We start from the raw sequence: 13,449 nt of genomic DNA on the forward strand, positions 1-13,449 counted from the left end.
AAACTCTTTCCCCCGTACTGTTGTCCCATTCCAAATCTGTCTGCATACACCTGTTACTTACTTTCAAGCACACAATTGTTAATTGTATGAAGAGTGTCCCATGCGTTTAATCCTTAGTTGAGTCAGGTCATCAGGTGGCAGACTCCTAGCTTTTATCTTAAGGGACCACACACTAGATATCTGATTAAGTATAAATAGATTACAGTCATCCCAGAAGTGTTTTAACTAGGGAAGTTGGTTGTATGTGTTTCCCTGTTGTCATACTTGTGGAGCTTCACCCCTACCTGCTGATATCAAAGGCACCCTCTCAGGTTTTGTGTGTATGTGGGATTAGATATAGTAGATATTAGGTGCATTAGATATATTCAAGATTTACAGTATGATATTAAGGTTTCAGAAGTAAGACAAAATACAATTAAAGACAAAATGCAAGTGGAAAGTTGGAGACTTGGGAACCCCTGTTCCTGTAACTAGTCAATACTGAGATTTTGTTTTTATTTTGCATAAAACATGTATAACGTTTGAGTTTCTCTTACCATTGACTTTATCTGCTCATATCGAAAAGTTTGTGTGATGATTAGGGATGGATAAGAATTCTGCTGAATTTGGATTTAATACTGGATTTTTCAACAGTCTGCATAGTCTTTATCTTTGCGAGCAATCCTATTTTTAAAGTTGCTGAATTAGAATTACAGAAAAGTTCTTGTACATCCTGGTATTTTTCCCCTGTGAAATGTGAAAACAGCAATTTCATGCCTTTTGTATTAGTTGCAAAGAAACTGAGCAAAAAATGCCATTTCACACCCAAGGGCCACCAAAGTGGGAGGAAATTTTCAGTTATTTTATCCAGAGGCAGAAGAAAATAATGGGGAGGGGGTTCTTACTAAAAAAGCTTATAGTGGCTGTTTCTTTTTCTTTTGCTGCTTTATACAATTTTTCCAAGCTGCTTTAGGTCACACACAGAGCTGTTATAATCTATAACTAAGTGGGCCACTATGCCACACTCCCCATGCCTCTGGTACAATGGCACATTGTGACATAATGTTGTTTTGAATGAGACATTGTGGGAGGGGAGAGATTATGGTCCCACCTGTGAATATTTCAGATCATTTCTCATTTCATACATTAGATTAGGGCCAAGGCTCCCAAGTTTCTTACTGGCCCTTCTTATATATCTTAAGCATATAAGATATCTTAAGCAGACACCTGAAATGGGAAGGATGAGAATAGTGGGAGGTGAAGTTTTTTCTAACATGGAACCAAATGCACCAACAACTTCATTGCTGAGTATCTTGCAGCAGCAGGACCAGATAAAAAAAACTAGCAAATAGTAATCCTAGTGAAAACAAACACAAAATTCTTACTGATTTTAACTGAGATTGCAACCACATGGCATGATATAGACATGCTTTCTTGGAAGTAAATCCCATTAAGTTCACTGAGACTTACTCATGCCCAGAGTATGAATGCTTAGAACTGCAGTCTTACAGTCCAATCATGTCCCTATTTACTTTGATATAAACTTTCTATAGGAGTCAGTCCCAAAAACTGTGGAAGTACATCTATTAGGGACCAAATTCTAGGGTGTGCACTAACCATAAGTTTTGGTTCAGACTCCAGTTTTGTGACTTGGTGACTGCTTGATTCAGCTCGGGGTCTGAGACAATCAGGCATGAAAAAACAAAGCTCACTCCCCCATTATTATTGCAACATTTTAAAATATATGTAACTCCTCACTTTTGACCAAGGTTGATCAAATTTGCAAGCTTAATAGACTGCTAAATTACAGGCAAACAGGTGATCAATGTTTATTTACCATCTCTTTCTCAAAAAACTTTAATAAAAGCCAACTGGATTAAATTGGAAGAATATATTTCCAGTTTATTGATTGATCTCCCAGAAGCTCTTGTCATTCTAGCAGGTGGTTTTAATGCTAGAACTGGACTGAATGAGGAAACTCTTTATTCTCATTTCCACCTACTCCAACCGAGTTCTGAGAGTGACCATCTTTTTCCTATTAGACAATCTGAAGACACGAGGTGCAATTTTGCTGGGCTCCGTCTTCTTCAGATAGTTAAAAAGCTAGATATGAGAATACTTAATGGGGGTGTAGAGGGAGACAGGTCGGGTGAGTTTACCTTTATAACTATGCAAGGTGCGTCAACAATTGATTATTCTATAGTTTCATCTAACATGTTTGACCTGGTAAATAGCTGTTGTGTGGTTAACCGTGTTGAAAGCGACCACCTCTCTTTGTCTCTTTCTCTTAATCTAGGCATCCAAACGGGCTCTGCTATTTGCGAACCTATGTTAAACCTCGCAACAGAGCAAAGGATGTCACAAAGAGCCCTGTGCCTGAATTATAATAATAATAATAAACTTTATTTCTACCCCGCCCTTTTTCCAATAGGACTCAGAGCGGCTTACAACTAAAAACAACACCATTAAAACATACAAAGTATACAATTAAAAATAGAATTAAACTATGAGAAAAATTAAAACCATAAAACATACGTTAAAAACAGCAGACAATTTAAAATAATAAGACCATATAATGTAATCACCAAACCTATGACACTTAATCCTGGTCGTTCTCTATCCCAAATGCCCGTTGAAATAAAACGGTCTTTACTTGTCACCGGAAAGACGGCAAGGAGGGAGCTGATCGCACCTCACTTGGAAGGGAATTCCATAGCCTAGGGGAGGCCACCGAAAAGGCACCTAAATTGGACACCTAAATTAGCAAGGGCCTTTTCTGAGTTTTTCAACTCTGAGGAGGCCCTTAGCCAGCGCTATGCTCTGCTGTCAGCAAACTGCCTGGAATTTATTCTAGCACAATATCAAGGGATTATCACTGCTTTAGGATACACTGGGAGCATGAATAAAGCAGACGGACACCCTGGTTTGTGGTTAGTATCCAAACCATAGTATGATAAAGAATGCGTTCTTTTGAAAAATTACCTTCTGGCAAAATATAAGCTTTATAGAGCCCTTGATCTTCCGTCTCTGCCCTCAGATTATTTGGTGCTGAAGAGAAGCTATAAAACCCTGCTATCTGAAAAAAAGAAAGAGGCGCAGTGCATGGCCTGGCAAAATTTAATTAAAGCCTCCAGGCTGAAAGATTCTGGAGACTGGTGGCTAAGGGCTGGCAATCCAACCCAAGGGCCCTGGATTCCCACATTCTGGTAGGTGTCTGGGAATCATATTTTCGTGATATCTATGCTAAGACACATAGCCATTTGTGCATCACAACAAGGGAGGAGATGCATTCTCTCCCGGAATGGCCTCTGTAACTATCTTTGAAATCATCTCCCTTATTAACACGCTTAAAACCGGGAAAGCCCCTGGAAGTGACAACATTGTGCCTGAGGCACTGAAGGAGAATATAGATTGGTGGGCCCCAATCCTGGCAGTTCTATTTACTGTTATTGATTAATCTGTGCAAATCCCAACTGATTGGAGATTTGCAATTGTTGTGTCCACGGTTGTTGGGGCTGGGCACCTTTAAAACTTACCAAAAAGATACCATCTATAATTCTTTGGCAGATTTTAATGAAATTTTCAGGGATGGTAGATCATCCTGCCAAATTTCAGAAAGATAGCTACAGTGGCTTTCCTGGAAAGGCAGCTTTATAATTTTGGAGCAGGTAAAAAAAGAATCACTTAATAAGGAGACATGAGAGAGGTGTCCCTAAGTAAGAAGCATGCCAAATTGCAGACAAATAGGTCTGGGGTCTTTAAAGTTGCTGGGATCAGGGAGAGCAAGCTGTTTCTGGTCTTTGGCATTATAGAGCTGTCCCTGTGTGGCACTGCACACAGAGTAGCAAGCAAAGTATCGTGATTTGAGAAATAGGCTGGCATGGGCAAGGCATTTTTTTAAAATCAACTGTTCCATGAAGGTGTGTGAAGGACTGCCTCTTACAAGAACAACATTGGTAAAATCAAAATCAGTGGTGGGATCATTGTAAAAGCAAAGCAAATTAAACAAGAGACCACACAGATCTCACAGTATGAGACACCTTCTGGAGTGTGTTTAACAGCAGAGTTGAGCAACCGTCCCTGGCCTGTAGAAACATTGGTGTGTTCAGTGGTGTGGCTTTTTTTCAAGCAGGTGGCAGCATGAGAAGGAGGACACTGCAAAGGGAGATCAAAGGGCAGGCCTTGAGGGGAAAGTAGTGTGGATCATGCCTGATCACTGCTTCCCCAGTTTGTAAGGCTAGCCAGTGTCACTGGATTTATATCGTGGTAGCAGGAGGATTCACTTTACATTAGCGCACCCTCAATTTGTGCCTGAGGTAAAGTGATGTCCTGCCCTCTGCAAAAGCACCAGCACTTTCTCCCTGCTTGCCTGATACTGGGAGGGCACCACCATCCTGCAGAGAGTGATGCACAATGGCAGAGGATGCCAGAGTATGTTCAGTGGGTGGGATTGACATATTCTCTTCATGCAGAGCATCAACCAACCATTTTGGGCCTGAGCATTATACACACCCTGAGTGAGTGCCCAACAATGCACCCCATGGCTACATATTGCAGAAGAAGATTAGTAATTATAGGTCTTCCCTGCTGTTTTCCAGGGAAGCTTCTCCACCATTACTGCTGCTCTCAGTGGGAAAGGAACTCCAGGTGCCCCAAGAATACAACAGAAAAACTACTGGCAAAATGGCAAAACAAGATAGCTGGCTGGCTTGATAAGAATGTTGTAACAGCATTTTAAATTGCTGAATAGCTTACATTCCTGTCTGAAGACAATACTCCCATCAAATTCCAGAGACTAAGATGTTATCTCCATAGGTGGCATTTTGTTACAAAGATGTCTGAGGAAAAATGCATTTCCTTAAATGTTAAGGAACAGCACCCCAGCAGAGGTGTCAAAACTGCCTCTGAGATCTATGCTAAATAGATTTCCTATGCCAAAGAAGTTATTTGAATCCAATTTTTGGCCTCACCAATCCAAGGCACGGAGTCCTTGGGATTTGCTTCAGGGAATGCTTGCTGCCATGTCCTACCCCAGTAAAGAACCTAGCAACAGCTCCCACTTCACTTTTCCTAGAAGGAGGCTCTCAACTATAATAGGTTCAGAGGAGTCCACTGAAGTGCTGTGCCAAACTGTCATCAGCCATATGTCATCAATCAAACGATCGAGAGATCCTGCAGAATTGAATGGCAAAAGCAAGGAGGTCACTACAGAACAAACATCTAAATGGCAAGACACAACTTTAAAAGAATCAACAACAAAAAAAAAGAAAAAAGGAAATATTGACAAAAAGCTTGTGGTAAATGCACCTAAGAGATGGATTTTTCTTTTAATCTCTGTACAGTGCTTAATAAGTACTATACAGGTTTTTGATGTGATAAATAATAGTATCTGCTAACTTAATAATATTGTCTTCTGGAATGTCTGCATTAAAATTATTCTACATTATCAATAGGAGATTGACATAGATCCTATGTGGCCTAAAGCAAGGGGAGGCTTGTTTCCCTTTACCTTACAACAACTTGGTAGGAAAAAAACTAAGGAAAGAGCAGCTGTCAGAGTCCTGCTCTGATCAGCTGATCTGGGAGACACACTATAAGTATCTTCAGATGTCATCATAAGCACCAACAATCAGATCCACAAGTTATAGTATTGGCATTTGAGTAGTAAAAAAATCCATAACCGTGGCTAACTGACTAGCCAAATGTTGTCAAATAGCAGTCAAGCGTTTGAAGCGCTATTTGTTAAAATAGCATAAAAGGGGAATTGATAGCAAAACAAAAAATCAAGTAAAAAACAAAAAATCAAAATGTAGCAATGTTTTGAAGATAAAAATAACCCCTGTGAGGTAGGTTGGGTTGAGAATTACGTGGTGAGCTTCATGGGTGACTGGGGATTCAGAGCTTGGATCTCCCCACTCTAACCATTCCACTACATTGGAATAATAGAATACTAGAGTTGGAAGGGCCATCGAGGCCAAACGCTGCTGAATGCAGGAATCCAAATTAAAGGATACCCATCAGGTGGCTGTCCAGCTGCCTCTTAAATGCTTCCAGTGTGGGAGAGCCCACCATTTCCCTAGGTAATTGGTTTCACTGTTGTACCGTTCTAACAGTTAGAAAGTGTTCCTGACGTTCAGCCAAAATCTAACTTTGTGTAACTTGAGCCCATTCTTCTCTGTCTTGCACTCTGGGATAATCAAGAGGAGATCCTGGCCCTCCTATGTCTGACAACCTTTCATGTACTTGAAGAGCACTGTTATATCTCCCCTTGGTCTTCTCTTTTCAAGGCTAAACATGCCCAGTTCTTTCAGTCTCTCCTCATAAGGACTTTGTTTCCAGTCTCTTGATCATCCCTGTAGCCCTCCTCTGAACTTGTTCCAGTTTGTCTGCAACCTTCTTCAAGTGCATATCCAGCACTGGCCATAGTACTGAAGATTAGGCCTAAGCAGTGCTGAATAGAGGCAAACTAGTACTTCACATGGCTTGGAAATTATATTTCTGTTAATGCAGCCTAAAATAGCATTTGCGTTTTTTGCAGCCACATTGCAATGTTAGCTCATATTCAGCTTGTGATCAATGACAATTCCAAGACCCTTCTCACAGTTCGTATTGCTGAGCCAAGCATCCCCCATCTTATAACTGTGTATTTGGTTTCTTTTTCCTAGGTATAGAACTTTGCATTTATCCCTATTGAATTTCATTCTGTTGTTTTCAGCTCAATGCTCCAGCCTATCAAGGTCCCTTTGAATTTTGTTTCTGTCTTCCACGGTATTAGCTGTGCCCCCCAGTTTTGTATCATCTGCAGATTTGGTAAGCATTCCCTGTACCTCCTCATCCAAGTCATTAATAAAAATGTTGAAGAGCACTGGGCCCAGGACTAAATCCTGGTAACCCCACTTTTACCTCCCCCCACTGAGAAGGAACCATTGATAAGCACTCTTTGAGTATGATTCTGGAGCCAGCTCTGGATCCACCTGATAGTTGATCCATCCAGCCTACATTTAGCTAGCTTGTGAATCAGAATATCATAGGACATTTAGCAAAAGGCTTTGGAGAAGTTGAGATATATTATGTCCACAGCATTGTCACAGTCTACCAGGGATATTACCTGATCAAAAAATGAGATTAGATTAGTCTGGAAGGATTTGTTCTTGACAAATCCATGTTGGCTTCTAGCAATCAAAGCATTGTTGTCAAGGTGCTTACAGGATGACCGCTTTATAATTTGCTCCAGAATTTTCCCAGGCATTGATGTCAGGCTAAGTGGTCTGTAGTTCTTAAGTTCCTCTTTTTTGCCATTTTTGAAGATAGGGACAACATTAGCCCTCCTCCAGTCATCAGGCACTTCACCTATCCTCCACGATAGATGGGGCTTCTGAGTGTTCTTCAGCCAGTTTCTTCAATATTCTAGGGTGCAGTTCATCAGGCCCTGGAGATTTGAACTTGTTCAAAGTGATTAGGTGTTCCTTGACCATTTGTCTATTCATCTCAAGGGGCAATCCTGCCCTTTCAACTTCACATTTCCCAGGAGGATCATAGACTCTCTTTTGGGAGAAGACTGAACCAAAGTAGGAATTGAGCTATTCTGCCTTTTCTTTGTCATCTGTTATCATTTTGCCATTTTCTCTGTCCTTTACTATGTCCTTTACCCGAAGAAATATTTTTGTTGCTTTTAGCATCCCTCACTAACAGCAGCTCATTCTCAGCTTTAGCCTTCCTGACGCCATCCCTGCAATTCTGTGCTACCTGTCTGTACTCTTCCTTTGTGGCCTGGCCTTCCATTCACTTCCTGTACATGTCATTTTTTGTTTTCAGGTCATCTCTAAGCTTTTTGTGAAGCTACATTGACGTTTGCTGTCTTCTACCTTTTTTCCTTGTTGGAATTGTTTGCAATTTTGCTTTTAGAATTTCCTTTTTAGAAATTCTCACTCCTTTTCTCATTAAGTTTGCTTGCCATGGAAACTTACTTATTGTTCTGAGTTTATTAAAATTTGCTTTCCTGAAGTCCATGGTAAGCGTATGGCTACTCTTGGTTTTTGCTTCCTTTAAAAGTACAATATGGTCACTTTCCCCCAGGGTTCCTGCAACTGCCATGTCATCCACTAAGTTATCTCTGTTGGTTTGAATCAAGTCGAGGATAGCTGATCCTATAGTTCCTTCATCCACTTTCTTTACAGAATTTGTGTCCCAACAGATATTGGATAATTGAATTCCCCCATTACTACTACATCATGCCTGCTTGACACATTAGCTCTCCAGAGTTTTTACATAGGGAAAACATTCCAAAAAGGACTTAAGAAATGTCCCTATGCAGAGTGGTTTGACATAGAATCTGGTGTCTGGGGTGGTGGCCACAGCTAAGATAGCCTTGTCTCCACAGATAATCACTTGGATCCAGAGGAGTCCTGCCATGAACAGAATGGCTCCTTCCATTTTCAGCAGGGCTGCAATCCAGTGGAGGCCCCTACTCATGGAAGGGGGATGGTTTTCACTAGTTTTCTCCTGCTGTGCCCTGTGCTAATTCCCATACTGTTCCAGAGGGTCTCCCAACCCTTCAAAGCAGATTTTCAGGGGTCATAGGGACTAAAGGACATCTCCTCCCACTTCTGATTTTGGAATTCTGTTCACAGGATCTCTTTCTCCACGCCAATACATATGGGCAATTTTAGGGCTCCCTTTGGAACTCTCAAGCACAATGAAAAGGGCAAACATTTTCTCTTTATTTTTCTTTTGTACACTGCTTAGAAATGTGAATAATTAAGTGGTATATAAATGTCTTAAATAAATAAACACAGCTTTAACAAGGTCTGAAGAAGCCTACTATTAAACATCATGTTTTCTTGACTGCATTTTTATTTCATTTAATACTGTATTTTTAAATTGTAACCTGCTCTGGGGCCTCTTATCAATAGTAAAGATAATAGTTGCTAGTATAAGGTTATGTCACCTTATAGTATTAGTATATAATATAGTATAAGGTGACTCCCCATCCACAAAATACTCTTTGTTTTTTCATGAGCTCTAGCTTGTCCTTTTATCCAGTCTTCAGCTCCTCCCCCCAAGAGATTTATTCCATTATAATCCCTGCTATTACCCATTATTGCCTAATGCTTGTATATAGCTCTAGATATTGTTGAGTACACACATTTATGTAATGAAAAACATCTTACTCCGCTGTTCAAGTGAACAACAAGTTACAAAGATCAATAATAATTCACTTAGCATGGGACTGGCATTCTTTATTTCAAAATAAAATCTTAAAGAATCGGTGTTGCAGGAAAAAAATATGCACTGAATTTTTGACAGTCGGCACATTTTGAGTTTGAAAAAAAATTACAGACTTTTTAAGTTAAGCTTGCCTCGCATTTCCTCCCCTCTGCTGGCTTTAATTGACATGCTTCAGAGCTCATTCATGCTCATTGTGAATAGGACAAAGTCGAGGGCGATGCAGTTATATTTCCAGCTTTTGGATCTTATATAACATTCATCACAAATCCTGAATTTTAGCAACAGTACTATTGTATGGCTTGTAGTAATAACAATGTGTGGGACTTTGATGAAGAATGCTGAAAAAACTTTCTTTTGATTGCAGGAAAAGAAAGTAAGAGAGTGGGAATTATGCCAACTTAAAAACATTGAAGAAGCAACTACCCATGAACTGACAATTGAAGAAATTTGAACTTTTAAATGAGCACTGATTACTTATACTTCTACAAATGGTAGTTGGGAGGGGCAGAGTAGCAAGGTGATGATAGACAAGTGAGGGCAAGTAACATTCAAATAACCTGATCCTGCATTGTAGCCATAGTTATCAGCCATGCTGATAACTGATGACCTTGTGAAAGTCTTCCCACAATGCGCTTCATTGTACAGAATCCACAACTTCTGTGACAAATTAATGAATTTCCATTAGGTTGCTTGCAAAATAACCTTTGTTGGCAAAAATATCTTTATCTATAGATGATGCAATGGGGAATGTTTTTGCTGTTAGCATGGGGAAAGAGCAAGAGGCACCAATATGAGAGGACAATCTTTGGTGGATTACTAATTAATGACATTGTTTGGCATCTGGGTTATTTCTTATTGAACTTGCTCTGTTTTAATCTTCTCTTCTCCCCATGCTTCCCAGTTTGGTAGTTTTCATGTATACGCAATGTGTGACCTTCCAGAGCTACTTGCTACACTCTCAGGGGTAACCTTAGGATTTGTGAGGCCCTCATGATCAGGAGACAGACATCTGGGTGCAGCAATCAGATCTGCCTATAATTCCTCAATATCTTGTTGACTTACAGAAGGAGGTATTGTGGAGTTCAAGGCTGCCTGGTTGGTGAGTGGAATTAGGAGTCTATAGCTGAAAGCAAAACATGTATGGAGTTAGGCATATGTGGAAGCTAAGCAATGCAGAGCTACCCTGTGTCCCTTACTGTGTTGCACATTCCAAGTACTCCTTTCATAACTCCTTGTGGCCATCTACATTAATGTCAATCAATCCACAAAGAGCTAGCGATAGTCAAGTGTTTTTCAAGGTGATATGATAGTTTTGCTTTGATGTACATGCTGATTTAATTCATCCCAACATAATCTGTGGTTAAGCAGGCATACAACTGTATGGAGAAAAACCATGGAATGAATATGCATACCATGAGCAGTGATAATGGTATATCCTACTGGCTCAAAAGCTTGAGTTGTGACTCAGGATGTTTCTGGATCAAATCTTGCCTCTGCCAAGTGGTAAGATGTAAGAATTAGAACCAAAGTAGGTGAAGTGTTTTGAACACACTAAAGCATATTATGAATGTTAAACATTATTATTGATTGATAACCCATCTACTATATCACCTTCACCTCTAAAATCTTATATGTTTCAAGCCTTGAGTAGTGGGGTGGCAATAGAAATGTTGAGGGCATTTTGAACATTAGTATCTTCTTGATACATGAATGAGCTTATCAACTCCTCATTCATCAAAGTAATGTTGCAAACCATAACAGTGCAACCCCCCCCCCGGCAAGCTGCACCACTTTCCAATTAATATGCCAGCATGGCATAATTATCCATGGCATACAGACAGTGGCTTTAGGATCTGACTTAAACATAAGGTTTCTGGAAGGCCACATGAATAACCAATTTAGCCTATTTGAATTGAGTTTAAGAGAATACACCACAAAAAGTCCATAAATGAATGGAAGTGATGTAAAAAACTGTCTTTTAATAACCATGTCAGGGTGCATATCAAAAGGGCTCCACATTATGCAACCCAAGTACTCCTTTTATAACTCCTGGAAGACTTGCTGGGAGACTTGCTTCTGTGGACAATACCACTTTCTTTCATAGAAAGCTTCTTGATGACAGATTACAGTAGCCTTGTTTTCTTTAGTTGCTGTGACAGCACAAATAGCTGAGAGACCGCAACAGTATCCAGAAAGGGCTCTATTCATATTCTTCCCCGCACATACATATACAAAGGAATTTTAGAATGTTTTTACAATGTGTGAATCAACACCTAAGTAATGTATGTAAGTAAACTAAATCTTTCAAAACTGTGCAATGAAATCAATTGGGCTCCTACTGGGAGGAAGGGTGGGATATAACTCAAATAAATAAATAAAATAAATTGTCCTAAGACTTAACAAATAGTGGATATTCAGGTGTTGGTATTAACCTTTAAATCCCTATACGGTCTCGGCCCAGTTTACCTGAAGGAGAGCCTCCAGTACCACAAATTAAGCTGCCCAACCAGATCAGCCACACAGGGCCTTCTCTCAGTCCCACCAACGAAAACAGCTAGGTTGGTAGGGACTAGAGAGAGGGCATTTTCAGTGGTGGCCCCCACTCTCTGGAACTCCCTCCCATTCGATCTTCGCCATGCCCCTTCCCTGGATACATTCCGCCGGGCCTTAAAAACTTGGCTCTTTGGACAGGCCTTTAGGATTTCCGGGGAGGGCTAACTTTTTTGGGATACTTATTATCTATTGATTGCTCTAACTGATCTCATGCTGCTGTGATTAATGACTTCATTGTATTTTATCTGTATTGTATTGTATTTTACTGCATTTTAGTTTGTACGTCGCCTAGAGTGGCTTCGGCCAGATAGGCGACACAAAAATTAAATTTTATTATTATTATTATTATTATAAACATCATCATCATCATTATTATTTGCATGGCGCTTGCAGTTACAGATGGCAACCTGATTACCTTTTATGTAACTAGGCAAAAAAAGGTGGCAACTCAGGTCAAACTGGCCATCTCACATGGTGATCATAGGTGGATGGAGGGCATTCATAACCATCCCCCAACATGTCATTCTGACCTGGTTTTATTTAACCTAGTTAGAGCTAATGTACAAAATAAAAGTTTGATCTGCTTCATTTGGACTCAACCAGACTCAGCCACGTCACAAGACAAAGGGTGGTGTCCACCTCAGGTGGTAGATGCTAAGCAGTAGGGTGCAGCACTAAGTCGGTGGAGACAGAGCTCCCCAGTACTCCTTGAGCTAGACTGCTGCCATTGGGTGTGGTGGAAAATGCTGTCTTGTCACCAGAGTTGAGTAAGATTCAGTGGCCAATTTGGTCATCTTCTATACATGGAATGGGGGGCACCATCCTGTCCTCTGTCTCAGGTGGCAAAGTGTCTTTGGCTGCTCCTGAACTCAACCTGGATTGGCAATTGATACTAGGAATTAATATATATCAACTTAGCGTGGATGTACAACTGACATCATACACATTATGTTTGTAATGGTGGTTTTGTTTTAGTATATTTTAGTCCATTTTTATGATGTGTTAAAGTGTTTTTAATGCTTTTGTTTGCTGCCTTGGGCTCCTATTGGGAGAAAGGGTAGGATATAAATTTAATAAATAAATAAATAAAATACACTTAAACCATTTTAACAAGCATTCCCAGAAAACCTGTAAATTGTAGTTCCATAAGAAGTCAAGAGATCTCTAAGAAAAAATTATTAGCATTCTTAATGTGAACTGATGTTGTCAAATAGCCAAATAGGATTGGCAGCCTTGCATTCACCATGTGGCAGCAACATATTCACTGCATCATAGATGGGGAACCTTTTTCAGGATGAGGGCCATGATACCTCAGTGGAAAGCTGTTGGGGGCTGCATTTGAACAGTCAATGAGGCCAGACCCAAACGTGGGTAGGATCAGACATGCACACAATCACTAGTCCTTACCATGGCTCAATGGTAGAGCATCTGCTTTGCATGCAGAAGGCCCAGGTTCATTGCCAGGAATGGCTGGGAAAATCTCTGGCCTGAAATCCTGGACAGCTGCTGCCAGTTAGTGTCAACAGTACTGTGCCAGATGGACCAATAGTCTGACTCCATATAAGGCAGTTTTCTATGTTCCTATGCCCTACTTGTGAACTTCCCAAGGGCATTTGGTGCCGCAACATTAATACAGATGACCATTGACCAGAAGTTCCACATCTGTAACTTCTATGGGGAAGGGCCATA

At 40.4% G+C, this 13,449-nt stretch overlaps 1 long non-coding RNA gene across 1 annotated transcript; it reads left to right on the top strand.

Annotated features, from left to right (window-relative positions):
• The first annotated feature begins 233 nt into the window (after positions 1–233).
• On the top strand, positions 234–11,437 carry LOC133365069 (uncharacterized). The gene is made up of 3 exons (XR_009758100.1): positions 234–320; positions 4,578–5,276; positions 9,572–11,437. It is a non-coding gene; the product is annotated as an uncharacterized LOC133365069 (long non-coding RNA).
• Positions 11,438–13,449: the final 2,012 nt, after the last annotated feature.

Source organism: Rhineura floridana, chromosome 10 (assembly GCF_030035675.1).
Source record: "Rhineura floridana isolate rRhiFlo1 chromosome 10, rRhiFlo1.hap2, whole genome shotgun sequence".
Lineage (NCBI taxonomy): Eukaryota > Metazoa > Chordata > Lepidosauria > Squamata > Rhineuridae > Rhineura > Rhineura floridana.